The sequence below is a fragment of the Rhinolophus sinicus genome, chromosome 16 (genome assembly GCF_057876585.1).
Source record: "Rhinolophus sinicus isolate RSI-liver-muscle chromosome 16, RSI-T2T, whole genome shotgun sequence".
Taxonomy (NCBI): domain Eukaryota; kingdom Metazoa; phylum Chordata; class Mammalia; order Chiroptera; family Rhinolophidae; genus Rhinolophus; species Rhinolophus sinicus.
In genome coordinates, this window is record NC_142516.1 from 130467280 (window position 1) to 130490399 (window position 23120).

At 38.0% G+C, this 23120-nt stretch overlaps 1 pseudogene; it reads left to right on the forward strand.

The window, feature by feature from the left end:
• Positions 1-23120, forward strand: part of LOC109456077 (large ribosomal subunit protein uL15 pseudogene) — a 72221-nt pseudogene continuing 49101 nt past the window's right edge.

Genomic DNA, 23120 nt, shown 5'->3' on the forward strand with positions numbered 1-23120 from the left:
ATGGCTAATTCTGATGATGATGATGATGATGATGATGATGATGATATACTCACTGAGAGGCATTTAGCAGAATACCAATTTGGAAAAAAACAAAAGCACATAGCTTCATTTGCTGTTTGTCAGCATGGCTGGAGGTGAACAGAAACAAGTAAGAAGTTCATTAGTCCTACTCCACTAACGTCCTAACCACACTTCAAAGTCCATCTCAAGTCCAAGCCCACAGAAAAGCTGTTCAGGATCAGTAATCCCATGTGGTTCCAAGAATTCCAATTGCTTCTGCTGTCTATGGATACTCTTATGGCTCATTATCATTCATAATTTCAAATTGTTTTGTACTCTCATTTTGGAGACTCATGTGGGAAATAGAAGGCAGGACATTAAAATGTTCCATAGATTCATCGACTCATGAATCTTGGCTTAATATAAGTCCACAGTGTCCTAATTTGAACAATCATGGTTTTCTCCAAGGAGTCCTTCTTTAAGGCCCTCCTTAATATATCAAGTCTGGAAGTTACCTATAGCAACCACAAACCACCTGCCTCCTTACCCCTAGCATATATAAAGTACTACCTAAGAGGTGGGTATACACATTCTCTTGGGCTACCTTCTTAATTACCTTATCCTGTTTACACCTTAGAATTCTTATGCAACTTAAGAAAAATGGGTAGAACATTAATTAATTAATTAGTTAATTAACAATATTTAAATCAGTAATTCCCCCGGACACTTTTCTATCATATTGTGTTTCCCTGAAAATAAGACCTAGCTGGACAATCAGCTCTAATGCATCTTTTGGAGCAAAAAATTGTATTAATTGTATTAATTTTTGCTCCAAAAGATGCATTAGAGCTGATTGTCCGGCTAGGTTTTATTTTCGGGGAAACACGGTAGCTCTGTTTAGTCTTTTAAATCTAAATATATGTTTGTTTTTAATTATGACTTTGATTCTTCCTTTGTTCAAGCCATTCTATCCCACATATGAAACCCTGGACCCATGTGTAGTGAAGTCCTGTGTGTCACCCATACCCTAAAACCTCTCCTGTTTAAGTATCTCTCCCGCAGATGACTCTTCAATCTGAAACAACATATATTTGTAGAAGGGACCTGGGCACAGCCAATGACTCCATGTGCAAGAGACAAAGCACTACATGGCAGCCACGGAAGAGTTAGTGGTGCTTAATAAATACTTGTGGGATCGACTGAATAAATTAATCACCCTGTGTTGCCTCTGTGAGCCATTCCCTCCCTTCCTATCCATTTGGCTCACCAGGCCCTGAGGAAATCCCAGGCCACTAAGAACTCTAACCTCAGGTGCTTATTGAAGGAGATAAAAGCTCCTGTTTCAACCACCTGGCGCTGGATGCAACCAACACCTGTCTGCCAATTACTTCAGTGATGTAAACAGAAGTTCCTAGCTGCATGTGTAGTACATATGATTTTCTGTCTCTGCAGCTGGCTTTAAGAAATACCACATTGTTTAATTTTTCTAAATCAAATTAGTTCTGAGTTTGTGTCCAGACCAGTCATGGTTGGGAGTAATTCAAACTCAGTAACAGTTTTGGAAACAGGTGGCTATGTGAGTGTCCACAAACTGTAGAAATCTTCTCTAGTGTTCAGTCTACTACAATAGTCTCTGGTATGTACATTATTCAAGTCCACATGATCCCCACACTATGCAGACAGGTTATGAGGCCAGCTTGAGTACCGAGGTCTTGATGTAGTTAAGGTCTTTAGCACCTGGCATCCAGTCTCAGTCGATATACTTGGCAGGTCCAGGGTGCTGTGAGGGAATTAGCCAAAACTCTGTTTCCTTTACAGTCTTTATAACTCTTTTCCTTATCTAGGACCAGCAATTCTATCTTTAACTGTCCAAGTGTTTCTCCCTACTCATTTATTTTGGGGAAGATATTGACACGTAGTGTGACCATATGTCATCCAAATCAGGATACATCTAAGGGTAAAAGGGAGCATTACTAATAACTACATCAGGAAATATAACCATAGAATATAATTATCCTATTGTAGCATAGGACTTCCTAAGGGAGTCTTTAGAAACACATGTTGATTTCTTTTTCCTACTAGAGGTGACAATAGGAAAAGAAGATGCTGCCTTTAGTTAGCTTTTTCCATTAATGCATCCCATTACATTTGTGTACCCTAAATCAAAAAAACAGTTCTCTTTCCAGAAAGTTATTCTTCCTAGCAGTGCATGTGTAAACAGAAAGGGAGAATGTCAATCCTGTTATCACCAATATCTACCAAAACTACTTTAGAGAATATTAGAATAAAGTGTCTCAGAACAGATCACCAAAGAGCAAATGGGTATAAGCCTAAAATCTCAATTTATCATGCTCAATGGCTGCCAGTTCCCTTTGCTTTATGCTATAAATAGAAAAGTAGAGGTTGTTTCATTGTTCAGTGAAGCTGCTGCTTAAATACAAGTCTAGACAGATACAGCTCAGCAGAGATGCTCTCAGATTCAGAGTTTTCTGAGGCAGGAAATGCAGAAGGCCTTTATTTTCAGGAGCCACTAGGCACTCACACTTTCATTTTAACAGCAAAAAGTCTCCATCTCAGGAGTTTAAATCAGTCTCCAAGGTGAACCTAGGAAGGTGCCAGAAGTGTTAACTATTATTACAGCAATTTGTTTCCTACAAACAGCAGCCCCCAGGTGGAGAACTGTGAGTAGTTCACTTGTTTTTTTTCTCCTAGATTTTTTTTTTTTTTCTTGAGTCCCCATGGTGCCACCTCAGAGAGGGCAGAGTGGCCTTTTCCTGTCCTCCTGCCATACTAAGTACAGCCCAACATCTATTGGCTGCTGTAGAAGCCTAGTCTCTCCCCAGTGGACAATTAGACATTTTGAGAGCAGAGAATGTCAATTTTCAATCAAACGACACAGAGAAACCCAATTATTTTACAAAGAGAACAGAAAAAGTCAGCACCCTCCCACCTCATCCGCAGGTTTATAGAGGAACAATTTCTAATTCAGTCTGGTGATACTTGAGGTGAAGAGCTAGTTCTGCTGCTTTTGTGAATCTGTATGTGTCTGTCTGTCTGTCTATCTATCTATCTATCTATCTATCTATCTATCTATCTATTATCTATCTATCTATCTATCTATCTATCTATCTATCTATCTATCTATTATCTATCTGATCTATCATCTATCTTTTATCTTTTAGGGCTCTGAAAATATAGCTATACTTCTTTTGTTTACAGCCTGAAAAAAATCAGATATTCTCCCATATTGCCCGAAAGATGAAAAATATATTTTGCTTTTAATATCCAGGCCTCAAAAAAATCACATTTTCTTTTTAAACATTTATTTTAATTAAAATGTATTGGGGTGACAATGGTTAGAGAAATTACATAGTTTTCAAGTATACAATTCTGCAATATATCATCTATATATCACATTGTGTGTTTCTTAGATTCTTATTTAGGGCTTGCTCTTTTTTCTTCTCATCTCTTACAGAGGAAAGAAAGGTAAGGCACACTAAGAAGAAAATTTTACTCCTTTGTAATTAAATATATTCAAAGAAAATTTTCCATATTTCAAGGAAAGACTGTTAAATGTGAATTGAGGTTAGGGAAGGGGCTGGACTTTATTTCCCTAGCCTGCACCAAGGAGTATGAAAAATATTGATTTGCTCCTGAGAGATACTGGAACAACTTAATTAAAATTGTTTAAGTACTTTAGAATCTTTTGATGGAAAGGAGCGCATAAAAGTGCACCATACTTTAATGTGAATTTTTCAGAAACCAGAAGAAAGACTTTCCACACCCATCCCATTTCAAAACAATATACTGGGCCAAGATACCTTTTCAGTGTCCATGTGTGCTTGGTTGTGATAAATAGAGTCTTTGACCTTTAACAGATGTAAAAGTGAAAACACAGAGAAATCAGACATGCTGTGATGGCTATTGCCTATTTTACAGAGCTTCTCAGCATTATTGATTGGCTGGAAGACACTTCTGAGAGCGGGTATATGCCTCTTAGTAAATCCACTCCATTGGGAGAGGAGTGTGGGGGATTCTAAGACCCTACACAAGATAAGTCACATGAAACAAAGACTGAAATAGTCAATAAACCTAATTCTGTGACAAGAGGCTAGCAAGAAGCTCTGCATGACTTTGGGGTAGTCAATTTCTCCTTCTTGGTTCTATATATCATATAAAGCACATGTATTCCCCTAATAAGAGGCTCTAAAGAGATATTCTTAGCCTATGCCTCCAGGAGCATGTTGGTCTTCTGTCAACAAAGTCAGTATGAAATTCAGCTGGTAAGGCCTTGACTTCTCTCCATTATCCTGTCAAGGACTCAAGGACTTGACTGATCCACTTTTCCCTCTTGAAGCCTCCAAGAGTTATTTCTCTGGCATGTATCTGCTTAACAAAGTTGTTGCTAAAGCTCTGCCTTTTAACCTTTACACATGGGAGATCTGTACTTATTAAAGTCTTCCTTTCCTGCAGGTCGTTCCCTAACTATGACTCCTTGATTGAGGTGTAGCAGAAAGCTGTGCTCAGAGATTTAGCAAGGGTAGCCTACTTCTTATGGGACACCCTGTATCATCACAGTTTAAGCTTTGTGCTACCAGGGGTAAATGGAGTAGGGAGTTTGGCAGGGAAGAAGTTTTACCTGAGTAACTCACGATATTGAATTGGTCTGGGAGAGGCTATAATGAATATAGTCACACACTGGGCTGAGAACAGAATGAGGGAAGTGAATTCCACCATACTTATGAACACTTTTCTTCCTGAAAAAGAGAAATGTCAACAGTAGGCTCAACCACCACACTTATTTTTGAGACATTCTCAGGCTCAGATTTGCTGTCTTATAGCACTTGCTCAGTACATAGCCTTTTAAACTGGCCCCGGCCACTTTCATGAACTAGTTGGTCACTGCAACTCCAAGCTGTATGCCGCCCTCCCTCTTTTCCTCCCTCCCTCCCTTCCACTTGTCCATGGGGGTCTGGCTTTGTCATTGATGTCCACAGGGGCAGGCCTGGACTCTGGTTCCACTAGCGCCTGGGGCCACAGAAACAAGTCTGGGGCTGGAATGGGCCTAAAACCTGGCTCCATGGGTACTTGCCTAGAGCCTGTGGCTATGGGGGCCAGCCAGATTTTGAGGTAAACTGGTAGCCTGGGTTTGTGGGGCAAGGCTGGTGTCTGGGCCTCTGAGTACTGACCTGGTGCTGGGGCAGACCTGAAGCCTGGGACTGCAGGGATGGGTCTGGAGTGTGGGTATATGGGTGTTGGAATAGAGCCTGAGGGCTGACCTGGTGTTAGGATGAGCTGGGTCCTAGGCTGGGAGCCTGGGACCACAAGGACTATTCTGGAGCATGGGGCTGCAGGTACCAATCTGGAGACGTGGTCCAGATCCCAGCCTGACACTGGGGCAAAGTGGGAGCATGGGGTCAGGGGAGCTGGCCTAGGAACTGGGTCTACTGTGGCTGGCCCAGAGCTGAGGTGAACCTGGAGCCTGGGGCTATGGCAGCCCCTGGCACTGGGGCAAATCTGGAGACTGAGTCACAGATGCCTGGGGCCATGGGAACTGGCCTGGTGCTGTAGTTCACAGGGGTGGGCCTGGTGCTGGGGTCTGCACCGAAGTTGGGTGCTCATACCACTCTCCTTCCCCTATGGGGCAGTTGCCTCTCTCTGTGATGGACTTCCCAGGCTTGGGAGAGCAGTGAAACTATCCTTCCCACCCTCTTAAATGCATCTTTTCTTATTTCGATGCTTTACCCAGGTGCTTTAATCTCTCATCTGGAATCCTTAGCTCTTGTGAAGGATAATTGTTCAAATTGATATATCTGCTAGGGGAGGAGCACTGAAAATTCCTATTCTGCTATCTTGTTGGCATTCCTCTAGCTGAATAATTCTTTTTCTACTGTTCTGCTGGCTGGGTTTACACCAACAATGGATATATATAATAGGTAGTTAAGTAGAGCTTGGGGGCAGACAGAGTTAGAGTGAACAATGAATTTTGGGGGATTATTTTGATTTCAATGTGTTCTAGATGTTGAGTTAAGATCCATAGTCTTTCCAGAGGGCTCACTTGGTGGAATGGCTTGCTGAGTGATGGGTGGCCTCATTCAGGGTCCAAAGGAAAATGGGACAAGGGCTCACAGAGAGACTCTACACCAAACAGACCTACAAAAATTCTGATTGAGAAGGAAGAGGTCGCATCAGGCCCTCACAGAACCAAGGAGGAAGAAACCACAGTTCTATAAGTCACAGAAGTTAAATGCAGACAGTAGCAGAATGTACTCGTACATGCTTCTCACGGCAGACAGTGCACACCCCTATGCTTATTAGATGCCAGAAGTTCCCCTTCTATCCAATGTCACACTCTTATTAAGGCCTCTCTCATTAACCAGTTGCCAGCTGTAGAACTGGGGGGAAGGTGAGGAAACTAAAAGACTGAGCAAACATCTCATAGAATTATTGTTGTACCTAACAGTTGGATCTAGAGAAACTGTTTACACTATTGGGTCATATTATATTTTAAATCAAATGGGACTGAACTAAGTCCTTCAGCTCCTGCTACTTATTAGTTGGGGACTGAAAGAGGTCAACGGAGTTTTGGACAAATGAAGAAAATGTGAGGAAATTTGCTATTCTGCTACAATGGAGATTTTTATCAGTTTTCAATATTAAGAATGATGCTTACTATAGGTTACTGGAAGACACTTTAAAGTAAATCAGGGTTGAATCCTGCTATTCCTAGCTTGTTTTGTATATTTATAGAAAATGGATTTGAATTTTTAAAAAAAAAAATTTTTAGTTTCTTGTTTTTCTAAGATTTTTTAGTGACATGTATCAATAGACTGTCTAATATCAAATCATCTTTACATTCCTGGGTTAAGGACTTTTTCTAAATGTCAATCAGTTTTATTTCTTAATAGGCTGCTCCAAAGCCATCTGCTTTTTCTCCCAGGAAGTCCTCAAAATTGCCACTGGCATACTTTCTTGATTTCCAATGCTGATAGAAATACATTTATATTTTTCATATATCTATATCGATATCCATATCTATGTAGATATGGATATCGATATAGATATAATTTATAGAGATTTTCAGTAGAAATGAAGTTAGGCATATTTTTAGAATCTACCATCTTGATCAGTATCCTATCTGTTTTAATATGTAAATAACATTTTCCCCTTAATTTACCTAATACAGTAGTTTTGGCATTGAAAGAAGTGACATCAGAGTTATCATCTAAGTAGCTGACACTTATTGGAGTGTCTCCTTGGCTCATAATTTCTTCTTAGAGGCCTCGTCCTTCTCCAGCCCCACCAACACAACAGAAGAGATGGATCTCTGCTGCCATGATTTACTAACCCCAACCTTTGCTAGATAATTGTTCTCGGGGTAAATATGTGACCCAAAGGATCCTTTCTAATCCTCTTCCTACTGAGAGTTTTTATCAGGGGTTGTTTTGTGGTTGTCTTTGGAGATAGGAGATCAGGTAGATTCTGGGTGGCCATTTTGGGGTCATGTATGCTGGTGAGTAAGAAGGGCAAGATTCTCAGCACAGAGAAGTCCTGCAGAGCAAGGGAGAAATCCTCTCACCCTCCTGGGATCCTTTTGTGTTAGGATACACAACTAAACATAAAGAACCAACCTACCCTTGCATATCAGATTTAAGATCCACCTCCAGTCTTCCTCGATTACTCTCTTGTTTCATAAAATTCCAAGTTTTCTCCCTCTTTTTTAAGGTGTTCCTCAGTAATGAGTATTCTCCCTATGGCAATATCCTAAATAAAATCACCTTCATTATTCAGTGCATTTCATCTTTCACACAGAAAAACAGAACATGTGCATAGAGAAAAGTGATCCGTAAGTGATCTGGTAACATCAAACAGATAAAAAGATATGGAGAGAAAATTCCTTGGTCCTTGGCAGCCTTCAGAGTCTTTCAAAGTCCAATCCTAGTTTAACATCAGGCCCTCTGTGTTTCCTGCTTTGAGCTTCTGTGACTTACTTCTGTTATCTTTCAAATGGGTGCCCTGATACCTGAGCCAGTTTATGGTGATATCTCTTTTCTTTTTATTATTATTATTATTATTATTATTATTATTATTTTATTACTTTCAGGTGTATAAAACAATGTACTAGACATTTATCATTTATATCCTTACACAATGATAACCCCCCTCGCCCCATCTACTACCCCTCTGACATCGCATACAGCTGTTACATTTCCCCTCTCTCTATTCATAATGCTGTACTCCACTTCTTGTAACTATATATATACATATATATGTATGTATATATACACACATATATGTATATGTATATATATATATATACATATACATATACATAAATATATATATATATATATATATATATATATATATATATATATATATATAATTGTAGTTGACATTCATTATTGTTCAGCTTCCACCTCAGGAAAGATGTGGATGCCTGATCACTGCACTGTACACCTGAAGCTGAAGATGAACAATAATGGATATATCTATTTCTTGACCGAATTATACCTGGCTAAGATTCTGTAGCTTTGCATATACCTGCAGCACTGGAACTGAAAAGCATGAGTGCTAATAATACAAAAAGCAATGAAAAAAGAGGTAGAATGCCTGGGTTATACTCTAATCCTTATGTTTCACTTCAGAATGTAAAAATCAGCCCTGAAAACTTTGTTTATTAGGTTATTTTATAATTGCCCACTTTTCTGACCAATCTTCCATAAAATACCATAAAATTGTTGAAGACAATGACTATATTTTTATATTTTTATTCCAAGGGCCTAAAATGTAGTTGGCACATAATAGGCTCTTTAGAAGCCTTAGTGGAATAACCAATGACTGAACTGGTATAAAGAATTATGTGCTCATTTTTGTTATGCCTTAAGCCACCTACATGACCTTGAATATGTCCCTTTATATTTCTCAAATTGTTTTGCATGTCATTTACCTCAGGAAATCAAGATAAATATGAGGTAAAGGATCCCCCAAACACTTTGAAACCTTAGTTTCACAGAAACATGGATAAGAATCATTGGCATAAAAACTTGATAGATTCTTTAGAAAATCTTTTCTATTATAAGACAAGTAGAACCTTAATCTAATACATAACCAAATTGGGATTTGGGGGAAAATTAAAAGGTTTTATATGAAGGTTTCTTGTTCAGCATTTAGCATAATAAGGTTTCAATTACTCTAGTAGAGGTATTCCTTCCATTGAAAAATGTGTAGCCCCACATGTAAATGGCCCCACAGACAATACGAGAGAGGATGGTCTCAGCTGAACCCCCCTATGAGATTTTCCAGATGTTTTCAGTACATAGGAATAAATTAATAGATTGGCTTTTGTATGACATTGCTGGGTTAGTAAACAAACACAAATCTGGGGGCAGGTTCTGTCAGCAAATGTACTCAGTTCTGATGTAAATTGATGCAAAGCATTAATTGATAAAATGTAAAACGTGGCAAAAAAACACAAGTGATTATCTGATATTTTTAAATTAGGTATTTGTTGCTGTTAAAGCTATAATTAAATTTCTGTTTTGCAGAATAGTTTAATTTTCCTCACAGTTAATGTCATATGAGTAAGTAAATGGAACAATTGTTATCTCTTAGGATTTACAATCTATGAACAATATTAGGCTTACTTTGAGTAAAAAAAAAAAAGGAAAGGAAAACAAAATAAAACAAACAAAAAATATTCGGGAACTTTCAGAGGAGCAAATAGGATTTTATTTGTATGCGGTCTGATAATTTAATTTTCAAAGCAAAGAAATTAGATATTTGGAGAAAAAAGTAGGCAATTATTAGTAGTAAAAATACATACCAACGTTTCCATTATTATGTACTGTGGGGCATTTTTTTTTTTTTTTTGTAAATTGGATTTATCTTGAATCTCGTCCACTTACATTTATGTACCCCTACTTATTGAGTATAGACAGCTTAGGATGTGCTGTACTATATGCCCAGAATATAAAAATATATATAAGATATTTAGAGTATATGAATTTCAGTACACAAATCCAGGTGGATAAGAAATAGAGCATTTTTTATTTCCTCTGAATTAATTTAATATCTCTCTGAGTCCTATTCCTGCTGTGTTGGCAAGGAATTCAAGCTCAGTATGTCTGGGTTTCCCCCTATCCTATTTCCATAGGTCATGCCATACACAATTCCAAGACATGTATGATTATGCATCTATCTGGAGAGAGTCCCCATTTATTAGATATCTTTGAGAATGAGATATAGCTGTCCTCTGTTTGCAGGGTACCTTTAGGTCCTTCCTGCCATGCATGGGAGGAAAACATCTTCTCAGGCTGGGAACTCTGGTGCCTAAGTGCTTGTCTTGGACCTTGCTGCCAAGCTTCTCTGGAGCCCTGGTCCAGCCAGAGACCTCTTTCTCCCTTGTAGCCCAGGGGAACACATTTTACAGTCTGTTATCTCTCTCCCTCTTGCTTCTTCTTGCACACCAGATTCCCCATTCCATTTACTGTCTACAAACTTTATAAGGTCTTCTATGGAGACCTTCTTGGAAGCAAAAGCCAAGATTATGGGCTGCCTCTGCTTCTTGGCCCAGCCACACCTTCCCCTAGAGGCAGTGATAATGAGTCCCCTCTTCTGCATAACGTTGGTCCTAATTTAGATAAGCATAGTGATTCAAGAACTGTTATAATTACTTTCTTTCTCTCTTTATACTTTAACTATTCCATACCTAGCTATTAATTTTTTTTTTCCCAAAGAATAGCTCAGATCTTGTGATCTCTGGTTCAAAAATCTTCCTTGGTTTCCCAATATGAATGAAATTAATTTCTCTCATATCTCAGATACTTGAAATTTTCCCTGTTCAAATTCTCGACTGTTCAAATTCTCTCTCTGATGTGTCTTCTTTATGTCCCTGGACTATAGCCAAATTGCAAAATACCTTAACTTATATGGTTTCCCACTTTCTGTCTTGGTTCATGATGTCGTTTTCCTAAGAAAGTCCATTCCCTCCTTTCATACAGATTTCTGCATGACCAAATTCATTCTGTTCTTCGAGGACTAGATGCTGTGCTGGTTCCTTTATGACGCCTTCTCCTATTCTCAGAGAATACTACCTTCAGGAAAAGTAATAATGAAACCAAAAGCTGAAATGAGTTTATGGTTGGTACCAAAAGAACAGAATGGCAAGTTAGTTTGGGAATAAAGGTAAACATGTGATGTGAAGTCACAATGCCATAACAGATATCAGGATGTGAGTGAATGGGACCTGAGTGAGGGGTTACCAGAGACAGAGTGGTAACAATAAACGCCTGGGGTGGGAATAATCTGCAGTAGGGCCAGGCTTTGAGGAACGGATGTAACAAGTCCATTCTGTGATCCTGGCAGACATCTGTGCTCTTTCGAACTCCAACCTTGGGCAATGCTGTTGTTCCACTTACTGGCAATACCTCCTGGTGATTTATCTGAACTGCCGTTGCACTTTCACTGTATCGCTTTTATGACGCTAAATTTAATAATCATATAATGAGGTTATTATTTATCTATCCTGTCTCCACTATGGATTATAGACAAATCAAAGTTGGGGCTGTCACCTCTTTTACCTTGGTTTCCTCTAAAGCACCTGGCACAGTACCCTGCACAAAATGCCAAGACCACCCAGTTTAAAAACGGAGACATTAGGAATCGATGTCCACATGATGTTGAAGCCATTAAAGCATTGACAAAACAGTAAATTCAAAGACTAATGAGTCTAGTGCCATAAACATGATTGTATTACTTGGCAGTATGTAGATGAAATGGTGATGTGCTGAAGCTACCAGACCTTACCTATCAATACGGCACATGCTAATTAGACAGCAAGTTCCAATAATTATGTTTACAGTGCTGAGTATACCTTGGCAGATATTTAAGTGAAGTCTGAGGGGTTCAACTCTTGGCATATCAACCAACAGCTTCAGGTGTAATCGGCAAGAAGCCAGAATTCTCCATGAACCTAAGTCATTCCAATACTAGAGATGAACACAGACTTTATACTTATCAAAGTAAAAGAATAACATGATGAAAAAAAACAGAATTACTGTAAAATACTGAAGCTGCTTTAAAAGTCTACCACATCCTTCTGTAATGAGGTGGAAAACCCTTCCCCATTGGCAAACCTGTGAGCAATCCTGATTTACTGTGTAAATGGGACACTTAGGGTGGGTCTGGACAGAAGCAACATTATTTTTCTGTTTTGTTTATCTCCTGGTACTGTCCCTAACAGGGACACTCTGCTTATTCATAAAAGGAGATCTGGTCCCAAATCATTCATCTACATGTGCTTCAATTAGCATTGCTTCTGCTCAAGGATCCTCCTACAGAAGGCTTTGAAACACATTTCTAGAAATTTCTGCCTCCTCCCACAGCACCCTGAAAGGCACTGAGATTTAAATTTATTTTCATTCTGCCATCTTTTAGTAAAATCTTTCTTCCCAACTTTGGAATAAAATGTTTCAATGTTTTTGGAGATCATGGAACCTAACAGTTTTCATAGGTCATTTGTACATCTGACTGAATTTTTAATTAATGCTGCATTCCTTTAATATTATCCTTTCTACCTTATAACCCTCCTCCCCTGTCTGAAAGAACTAAAGGAAACTAAGAGACTTGAATTGAAGGATGATCCAGTGATACATTGCTTTTCTGTCTTCTCTTTGGCTAAAAGCTACATGAATCGTAGTGCTTGAGGTGTTGCCACATTCAGCAATACAAGCTTCACATAATATGATATTTAAGTTGGGGGAAAGGAGCCCACATCTTTCTCTCCCTCTTTTTTCTTCCTGTATGTTTACTGAAATAGGAAGTGTCATAACCAGCTTGTCTGTTTACGTCCAGCCCATTATTTTGGTAAGAATAAGAAAACTGACTAGCATTCAGAATTAGCTGTCAAGAAAAGCACACATCTTTTTTCTTCTTATATATCAACTTGTTTAATCAGAGCATTTGTACTTTGATGTATTATTATTATTTCTTTCTATGGGAAGTGATTTATAATGTTACCTAATCAGTGTGGTTCCAATTTTAATCTTGGAGCTGAGTAATAAATATAAGACATTAATTTCCATAAACCATATATATTTGAAAGCTTCATTTACATAGTGAGTAATTTAGGCCTATAAATTCTAATGTGTTTCTATTCCTTTTGGGTTACTGTTTGCATAACCTTTTTATAGCTCTGGCAAACCATAATGCTGCCCAATGCTGACAAATTTCTTGCTGTTGTCCAATGCATAAAAATATGTTTTAAGCTACTCTCTAATACTCCCTCAGTAATATTTCTTCTTTCTTTCTCATTCACCATTGAGGGTAATTCCCTTCTAGGAGCTGAAAAATTCTATTTATTTTCCCTACCAATTTCAGCATCTTATTTGGCATTTTTCCCTATCCTAGTACATGGTTCTGATATAGCTGGAACCAATAGAACCCCCATTAATTCCAGGCAGGAGGACTCTACTTTAAGAAAAGTGCCAACTCAGCTGTAAGTAATACCACCCTTGTCTCTAAGAGGTCAGGAGCATAAGCCTGAGTGTAACTGAGTACACTTAACGTATAACCTGAGCGTTCTTCAAGGTGATGTAAGGATGGATTGAACACATTTAAATGGATCATTCTATTTCAGGGAAATATATATATATTCAAGGTGCCAAAACAATGAATACACATTTTAAGAAAGAGAAAAAAAACTGTATTAAAATTGTAATACTCAATATATACTGGTAACAAAAGATAAATACAAGTCATGTATATACATTTTTTGGCACCCCTGGGGCAGGGGAGATAGATAGATAGAGAGAGAGAGAGAGAGAGAGAGAGAGAGAGAGAGAGAGAGAGAGATTTAACATAGAGAAAAAAGATTCATCTTCAGTAGTTTCTACATGCTTAAAGTTTCAAATATTTTTTTGCTTTTCATAGACAACTGCCTTGAGCCTAATCTTATAACATCCTAAGTATGGATAGCATTTTGTAGTTTTTAATGTACTTTCATGTACATTATCACATTTGATCTTTACAATATTTCCATATTTTGTTGCTCTATTCATGTTAAAGATAAGGAATCTAAGGACCAGAGAGTTTTGGTATCATATTGTTATTGACACAAAGGGAATATTCATTGGGTTTGTCTGGAATATAGTAAGAACTGAAATATACACTGGTTCATGCACAAATAGTCATTAAGGTATTGACACCTTTTTATAAGACCATGGTCAATGTTTCCCTGTTACCCAAGTCTTTTGAGCCTGAGGGAGGATGAATTACAGGCAACACAGAAGTGTGCTGGCTCATGTCCTAAGTGTGCTCTCCTGCGATTCCATCCAAACGCTTTTCCCTGAATCTCGTCCAAGTGAGGAGTGAAACAAAATCATTAGCTGCTGTTTCACAAACAAGGTGAAATAAATCAGGGGTCTCAGCTCAGTTCCTAAAAACAAGAGTCCATTTCACCCATTCTGCCTCTGTTAGGCAGTCCTAGTGGTCAAAGATTAATTGGTACACGAGAAGAGTGTTCACTGCTCTCCCTGGAGTCAGAGAGATGGATGCTGAAGAGGACGCTGGTTCTGTGGCAGATATAAGCAGAGGTAGTGCAGTCAGAGGCAAACACAAAAGGCTTATGGTGAGGATGCTAAGCTTCAGTTCCACCCCCAGCACCACCTTACGCTAGCAGTGCTGACTCAGAGTTGCTCTGCATGAGCTGTATGAGGAGAGCAGGGGATTTGGAGTTCGGGAAACCTGGGTTGCCGTCCTTGCTGCTCCACTTACCAGGATTGGGAGCTTGGGCGTGTTGCTTTGCTTTGGCACATAGGATTACTGCGTATCAAGTGTGTACTACTTTTCTACTGCTGTATAACAAATTGCCACCAACTTCAAATCCATTTATCATCTCAGTTTCTGTAGATCCTAAGACCAGGCACAAAACGGCTGGTGTATCTGCTCAGGGTTTCATGGGACAGAAACACGTAAGGACCAGGACCTCAGTTTTCACTAGACACTTATAATCTTCTTCCAAGCTCCACAGGCTGGTGGGTAGAATTCCTTTTCTTACACTTGTAGCATGAAGGTCCTCCTTTTCCTGCTAGCTTTTTGGCTGCTCTCAGCAATGAGAAGCTGCCTGCAGTTCCTTTCTATGTGGTCTGCAAGGGCAGTTCACAAGATGGATGTTGGTATTTTTCTAGGTCAGACAGAACATATCTCTCTGATTTCCTCTTTTGCCACTTGCCAGGGAAAAGTCTCTAATTGGCTCTTATGTTTAGGTCACGCCCACCTGAATAATTGCCCTATGTTAAGGACAATTGTGCCATAAACCATAACCTAATCACAGGGATAAAATCTGTCATATTTACAGACCAAAGATTACACCAAACATATACATCCATAGCAGGAAATCTTGGGGGCTATCTTAGAATCCAGCCTACTGCAAAGTGACACAATTTATGTGAAAATCAGCTATCTCCAGGCAAATACGTGGCATATCATAAATGGCAATTATTATATAAAATGGGGTGAAGACTTGATAGGTTTTTGAAAGGTATGATGATTCTGGTAGCTGTTTTATGCATCTGTTTCTCATTAAGAGAAAAATTCCATGTAAGTACAGTTCTTTTTACCAACCATATGGCCTAGCCTACCTCTGAGTACATAATATATGCTTATGAAAGATTGGTTTAAATAATATGGGCTATGAGAAGTAAATCATCCTTTCACACTAAGCAATTGTTTTGACATTTTGAAGACTGTAGACAATTATTCAGGACTCCCTCAGGGCATTCAGATTCATAGTTTTAAGCAATATTCATTTATTAACAACTTACACATTTTTATTTACACATAAGACCACTGTCAGCTCTTGGACCTCTCTATCTGCAACTGCAAACTGGTCATTTGTACTTGTGAGTTACTTACACATCCCAAACTAAACATGTCACAAATGGAACTGCACCCCTCAAATCATTTTCTCCTATTATAACTTCTGGCATAATGAATGTGTTAGATCCTCCCCAACTTCCAAAGCCTGAAAGCTGAGAATCATTCATTTTAGACTCTTCTCCCTCTTATCTCCTTTATCCAATTGGCCAAATTATGTCAGTACTATCTCCTGAATACTTTGATTATTCCTCTTGTCTTTGTCTTCACTAAACCTGGCCCTTATCATTTCCTATCTGTGCTATTGCAATCATGTAAACCTAATCAGATTTCCTGTTCTCAGGTTCTCCAATCCATTCTGCACTCTATTGTCCAGGTTATTTTTCAAAAGTATACTGAATCTCGCCAATTTTCAGTAACTCAGTTGATGCTAAGAGAAAAGTCTGGCTGTCCAGCTTCTAGTTCTGCTATCTGGCTATACATGAACACATAGCAGGAAAAGTTATCTTCTTAAAAATTTTTAGGCATAATTTACATATAATAAAACACATAGATATCATATATGTTTTGACAAATATATATGTAACATATACACACACCTTTGTCAACCAATATCCAATTAAAAAATAAAATATCAAAATTATCTTTTCAAAACATAAATTATATTATGTCACTAGTCATATATCTCAAAAACTTCCCATCACAGAATGAAATTCAATTTCCCTTCTTAACTAGGTAATTACATAGGTGAGACCCTGCCACCTCTCCAACCTTTCCCCCTAGCAGTGAGACCCCTGATTCACACAGCTCATGTCTTGTGGTCTTTCCCAGTTGTCTCAAATATTACAAGCTCATCCCTGCCTCTGCCTAGAGCATTCTCACAGTTCTGGGTCCCCTCACTTCCTTCTTGTCTGTTCAAATGCCATTTCCCCAGAGCTCAATCAACCCGTGTTTAAATAACTTGTGCTTTGGGAAGCTTTCATAATCACCCTATTTAAAATAGCACCCAACTTTCAGTCTTTCCCCTTTCGAGTATCACCATCTGACACAATTTTATACATTTGTTTGTTTATAGTTTGCAATGGAATGTAAGAGGACTTTGGATATATTGTTTACTGACATATGCCCAATGTTTCAAATAGTGTCTAAGAAAAGATTCTCAATTAATATTTGTGAATGGAGGGGATAAAATCTCTATAGCATGACATAAAAGGCCCTTCATGATTGGGGACTTGCCTTATGTTTTACTTAGTTTTTCCACTTCCCGGAATCCCTAAGCTTCAGTCACTTTCATTTACTTGGAGCTCAATAAAGACACTAGATTTCCCTTTGTCCACCTTTCAAAGGCTTGCCCCTTCTCAGCTTGAGTTTCTTTCTCTGTGAATAACTCCTTGACTCCTTCAACACACTTCGTGTATCGCCCCTCTCCACTCTTCCTCCTCACATAACTCTTAGAATAGTTCCTAGAATGTCCAATAAACACTCATATTTCAGCAGTGTTTTTCTACCTATATTTGAGCTCTTTGAGGATATTGACGTCTTTTCATCTTTGTATCACCAGTACTTGCCCAGTTTACTACATAATTTGAGCTCAATATTTTGTTAAAAGAACATAACAGGAAGCAAACGAGGAAAGAGGGAAGAAGTAGATAAGAAGAGAGGAAGAAAAGAAAAAAGGTAGAAGAAAAAACAAAATAGACACTTAGGTAATGAAATATGAAGATTTGAATTCAGTTTCTCAAATGCAGAGTCCAGGGACTCAGCAAAATAACCTGGAGTTAATTCATGCCTATTCTCAGCTATTAAATCTAAGTCTTATTTCCAGATTATTCTTAGGATGAGCTTCTTGGTGTGTGTATGTTCCTGAAGGAAAAGAAGAAGATGGTGCAGAAGATGTATTAAGTGGTGGTTTTCATATAACCCTATAACAGGTTTAAATACTAGAAAATGGTAACCTACTTCTGTGCGACATTTAGTACACATACAACCAATTCCCTAATGTTTTATGTAAATGATGGGAAACACACTCTTAACATAGTTAAATGTGAACATAATCATTTTATGTATGACACCCAATAAACCCCCTGGTTTTCCCTCATTTCAGTTTGGTACCTTCCTTGATCAATCTTTTCTTTTAAAGTTATACAAAAAAAGAAGAGTAGAGAGAAAGCTTATAGGATGATTGTATTAATCATTTGAAATTTTTCCTATATTTTATGATGCTTTGATATCTTGGTGCCTTGCTGGCTGGGGGGTGGGGGGACTGCCCCTCCCAGGGCTAGTGAATTCCATGAAACAAAATGGCTCTCCTGTGAGCACACCTTTCACATGCAAACCACCCAATCCAAAACCTCCACCCCAACTACCGCCTTTACCAAGCTCTCACACACCAAGTCAATATCCCCACCACCGATACCCTAAATCATCCCAGGGTCTTGTATGGGATGAGGAGAGACCATCTTTATAGCCCAGAGCCTGCTGAAATTATTTAATCTGTCCAATCTTAAACTTGTTCAAATTTGCCTACTCTACCTTGCCCATTCCTTCTCGAGGAAATCACAATAAAGTTCTGAGCCACACTTTCTCCTTTGGTCCTCCTGTCCAACCTGGGGGCTTCCCCATGTAAACCTGCAATGGTGTAGCATGTCTTGTCTTATGAACTGTGAGTAATAAAGATTCTTTAAATGGCATTAACCTCTCTGTTCCATCACCTCTACGAAATAAAGTCAGTCTCTATCAATTAAACTCCACGTACAATCAAGACAATGTTTCCATGTCCATAATACAAGGACTAGTAATGAATCCTTGAATTTGATTAATTCTAATTATCACTGTACTGCATTCCCCTTTCCCCCAAGAACTGCCTGTAATAGTAAGCATACCAGAAAAATAAGGAATTGACTGTAATATTAATCACACTAGAATGCAGGGAGCTATGAGGAAAAGAAATGGAGGAATTCCCTGGGAAACACTGCAATATATGTTCACATCATTCTCTGGAACAGTACTTCAGACAAAATCCATTTAACTTGTTCTCAGCCATCACAGTTGTTTTCCCGAATCATAAAATTCACATTATAAAATAAACCCTGACGTCAACTTGATTAGTATGATCATAAATCTTAACAGCAGTATGCATGCTTTAAACTGCATTTGTTAGGCCACAATTATAGATTCTATTATTTCTCCTACCTACTACAGTAATTAGATATTATTTCAACACACTGCCAATTGTTGGCAGTACTTTTTTAATACATATAAAAGAATCATTGGTTTAAAACCAATGAAACAAGGTTTTTAAGCTCAATGGCAATATATTAAGTATTAATTATATTGATTAATTTTGGATTAAATTAAAAAGGGACCAAAATTATCCAGTCTTTACTTATAAAGTTATATACTCTCTATATAAATTTTGAGCCTTTGACATGCATGGACACATTTGTAAATATCTAGTTAGGTATATTATTTGGTTATGTTTTTAAAGGAAGATTTCTATTCTAAATTAAAAGCTTTGCAATGAAGACTTTTCTTTGGACCATATTTATGCAAATTTTATAAGGTAAAATAAATATTCATTAATAGCCTGCTGTTAAATAAACTGTTGCTACAGGATGATCTATGAACATTAGTACAGAGATGGAGGTTTGTAATTCAGGCCTTTCTAACTGGCTTGGCCATGTTTCTGAAGGTAGAAGCTTCCAGCTGCTGACCAAACACAGACAAGATCAGTGCTCAGAATTTCCATTCAAATAAAACCTACCTGTAGCAGGCCAACTTTACTCCTGAGTTTGGATTTCATCTTTGCATTATTTGCTTGTGAGTGAACTTGGGTCCATTACTTGACCTTTATAGTTTCCTTAATCCTTAATTTCATCATCTGTAAAGGGAGAGGTTAGAATTAATAATCTCTTAGGTTTTTTCAACTGCTGACCTAACAAAAATAAAGCATTAGAAAATTGTATAACATAAATATCTCGATTGCACATATGAACAGGGATGAAGAAGGTAACTGTATTATTTATTATGTTATTCATCCACAATCATTCACCCCCTCATTCATTCAGTCTCTCATTATTTAGCAAACACTTGCTAAGTATGTATTAGATATGAAAGAAAAATAGAATGAGCTCCTTGTTTCAAGGATGATTTTTATCTACCTTTCCATCAGAGGTTCATCAAAGAAAACCATCTTAACCTTTATTATAGCCAGATACATACATAAAATACATACATAAAATTTTGAATAACTAGTCATCTTAGTGAGATTAGAAAAGTTGTTACTTTATGTTAAAAAATATATTTTAGTTCATATTGATCAACTTAATTGCCTTGGAAAGTATGACCAAGAGAAACTAAAGAGTAAATATGTTTGATTTCTTTTTGCATATGTGTGTGTGTATATATATATATATATATATATATATATATATATATATATATAATTGTTTTTTTGATAAAAATGGCCAAATAATTGAATGGGATTCCAAGCTAAATGGTCAAATTTTTTTATTTAAGTTTCAAAAACAGAATGGATTGTCAATAGTCTGAAATGATGCGAAATGGAGTTTCTCATAGAGGCTATTAATATGAATCAATTGACAATGCTTAAAATAATAATAACCATGATAAAAATAAAATATGTATTTTGGTCCCTCAATAACAGGTACAACACAATCCAGAATCAGTTCAAAGATATAGCCATCTAATCAATGTATACAACTAGGAAGGAAGACTAAAAAGTCTTTTTATGGACCACAAACACAGAGCTTCAGAAACTCCATTCTCATTCTCCACGAAGAGATAACCCTTAGTGATTAAAAATCAAAGCTGAAATAGCATTACACCAACCCTTTTGCTTTTGCATTCTGAGGGTCATTCATCTATCACATTCCTTGACTGTTCACACACACACACACACACACACACACACACACTCACAAGAGATAAAGCAAGATGCAACTCAAGCCGAGAGTGCCTCACTGTTGCCCATTAACAAATGACAAAGGACGGCAGCAGAATGCCTAGTGGAGAGAAGTCTAAGCTAGCAGACTGACTAAATATTCAACATGCTCCAAAATCCTGATTATCAGAACAACAGCTAGAATAGCTAATGCACAAGTAGGCTCAATTAACCCTAATTAGTTGAGAGTCAGGCTACAAAAGACTTAATTAGCAGTTATTAGGTGTTGTTCAGAAAAAGAGCATAAATAATGGTTGGCAGCAAACTGTGTTTAAGAGTCTCCTGGCTGAGTGACACCAAAAAAGAAAAAGTAAATAAAATAAGTGAAATCAATGATCCTCCATTGGGGATTAAATGTAGAATAATAATATGGGTCTCGACTTAAATTTCATTTATTCATAGTGGATCACTGATCTAATTTTTCTTTTTTTTTTTCTGGAGACTCAGATGCTTCAAAAGAGAAATTTGAAATTGTGATGGTTACACTCTACCACAAAGAGAGGAGCATCTGCTGCTGGGATGGTGAGGGGCTAACATGGTTCAGAAGATTAGATGAAACATTTTCCTTGAACATTTCAAAAGGCAGCCTTTGGAGGGCCCCACATTGAGGAGGTCCTGGGAGGAAAGGTTGATGGGCAAAGAGTTATGATGAGCATTAAGATAAGTTGGTGACTGAGGCCAACTCTGATTGGCCCAAGCCTGAATCCTGGCTGCACATCAAATGGGCTCCTTTCAGCAAAAATCCCCCTTCCTTTTTCTTGCCCTATTTATTCACCAACGTATTTCTTATAGGAGCTGAAAGTTAAGCAGCCCCCTCTTACTTCACAGTAAAATTATTTTTATCAAGAAGACAAAATAACCAGATTAATATGAAAAACAGAAGTAAAGAAATATGATACACCCCTCTCCACCAGTCTCATTCTCTCTCGTTCTTTCTCTGACAAATTTGTAGAATAAGTATGACTGTCAGAGGGATGCAAAATTAAAATATCCTGCACAAAATATGGGCTTGACATGAGTGAGACCAGAAACTTGTTTTAGAACATTACAGGGTTCTTATGTTTGAATGCATATTTAATTACCTTTATTTAAAATGACTATAAATGCTATCACTCGAAAAACTATTCAGAATTGTCATAAATTATTTCCAAAGAAGAATACTGTTTTGTAGATGTGTGTAAACATATAAAATCTATCCTTTAAGAGTCTTCTTTAACTAACTATTAACTTCATATAATAACTGGCTTCCTCTTAAAAGAAAATGCCAAAGGGCCACTTAGGAAGAATGGAAGTGTCTTAGTTTGTATTGGTTTTCCATTGCTGTGTAACAAATTGCCACCTACTTAATATCTTTAAATAATACTCACTATTATCTCACAGTTCTATAGGTCAGGTGCCCAGGCTGACTTGGCTGGGCTCTTAGAAGGTCAAAATCAAGGTCAGGCTGAGTTTTTATTTGGAGACTGTGAGGAAGAATCTTTTCCTAAGATCCAGGTTGTTTTCAGAATCCAGTAGGTCTGGGGTCCTAGTTTCTTTGCTGACTGTTAGACAAAAGTTACTCTTCACCCCTAGAGGGCCCCACATTCCTTCTTTCATGCCTGCCCCCATCTTCAGTGCAGCAATAATACACCAAGTCCTTCTCATACCTTGAATATATCTGACTTCTCTTTACACTCTCAGCCAGAAAGAAACTTACTGCTTTTAAAAGTCCCATGTGATTACATCAAACCCACTTGAATAATCTCCCTTTAGATAAACTCAAAGTAAACTGATTAGTAACCTTAATTATCTCTTAAAATCTTTTTTGTCATGTAGCATTACATAATACCGGGCACGATATCTTACCATATTCAAAGTAATAAGGGTTAGGGCTCAACCTTCCTTTGTATCCAGATCTAGGCCCCTGCTGGATACAGAGGGTGGCAGTGGTCCCTGGGCAGGAGCAGGAGAGGGAGGCCAGCAGGGTACCCAAGTACCACAGGGTGGGAGAGCAGGTGGCTGAGAACATATCCTGGAGACAAAGGGGTCAATGGGAGGGGGCACTGAGCATGGACCCCGACTCTAAACCTCCAGTACATGCTCATGGTCCCATTGGATTTCTTTTACGAAACACAGATTCAAATGTAAGATTATGAAGAATTTTCAGATGGTGGCTACAGACTATTAAACCTCATTGGAGGTCTCCCTTTTGAGTGTGAAAACGTGCTGATCACATACCCATTAAGCAGGCACTGGCAATACACACTGTTTAAGTGATAGTAGTAGTATTTTGTGGACATCA